The following is a 1,331-nucleotide window of genomic DNA, read 5'->3' on the forward strand; positions in this document are numbered from 1 at the left end:
CTTCTTCATGGCCACAACTTCATAGAAGTGGTCTTGATGCACCCTTGAGATGAATCTCTCCATCTCCCATGACTCGGAGGTGGAAGCTTTTGCCTTCCCTTTCCTCTTTCTAGAGGTTTCTCTGGCCTTAGATGCCATAAATGGTTATGGAAAAATAAAAAGCAATGCTTTTACCACACTAAACTTAGAAGGTTTGCTCATCCTCGAGCAAAAGAAGAAAGAAGAGAGTAGAAAAAGAAGAAATAGAGGAGATGAAGGAGGCTTTGTGGTTCGGCCAAGGGGAGAAGTAGTGTTTAGGTTGTGTGAAAATGAAGGAGTGAATATGGGTTTATATAGGAGTGGAGAGGGGGTGTATGGTTCGGCCATAATGGGTGGGTTTAGGAGGGAAAGTGTTTTGAATTTGAATGGTGAGGTAGGTGGGGTTTTATGAAGGATGGATGTGAGTGGTGAAGAGTATAGTGGGATTTGATAGGTGAGGGGTTTTGGGGGGAGAGGTATTGAGGTGATTGGTGAATGGGTGAAGAAGAAAGAGAGTGGTGGGGTAGGTGGGGATCCTGTGGGGTCCACAGATCCTGAGGTGTCAAGGAAAATTCATCCCTGCACCAAGTGGCGAGCAAAAATGCTCCCTTATGCCAATTCTGGCATTAAACGCCGGGCTGGTGCCCATTTCTGGCGTTTAACGCCAACTTCTTGCCCTTTCCTGGCATTTAATGCCAGTCTGGTGCCCCTTTCTGGCGTTAAACGCTCAGAATGGTGCTAGACTGGGCGTTAAACGCCCATTTGCTGCCCTTACTGGCGTTTAAACGCCAGCAAGATTCTTCTCTAGGGTGTGCTATTTTTCTTTCTGTTTTTCATTCTGTTTTGCTTTTTCAATTGATTTTTTGACTTCCCATGATCATCAACCTATAGAAAACATAAAATAATAAAGGGAAAATAGATAATATAATAAAATTGGGTTGCCTCCCCACAAGCGCTTCTTTAATGTCAGTAGCTTGACAGTGGGCTCTCATGGAGCCTCACAGATATTCAGAGCAATGTTGGAACCTCCCAACACCAAACTTAGAGTTTGAATGTGGGGGTTCAACACCAAACTTAGAGTTTGGTTGTGGCCTCCCAACACCAAACTTAGAGTTTGACTGTGGGGGCTCTGTTTGACTCTGTTTTGAGAGAAGCTCTTCATGCTTCCTCTCCATGGTTGCAGAGGGATATCCTTGAGCCTTAAACACAAAGGATTCTTCATTCACTTGAATGATCAATTCTCCTCTGTCAACATCAATCACAGCCTTTGCTGTGGCTAGGAAGGGTCTGCCAAGGATGATGGATTCATCCAT

The sequence above is a fragment of the Arachis duranensis genome, chromosome 2 (genome assembly GCF_000817695.3).
Source record: "Arachis duranensis cultivar V14167 chromosome 2, aradu.V14167.gnm2.J7QH, whole genome shotgun sequence".
In the NCBI taxonomy this organism is placed as follows: domain Eukaryota; kingdom Viridiplantae; phylum Streptophyta; class Magnoliopsida; order Fabales; family Fabaceae; genus Arachis; species Arachis duranensis.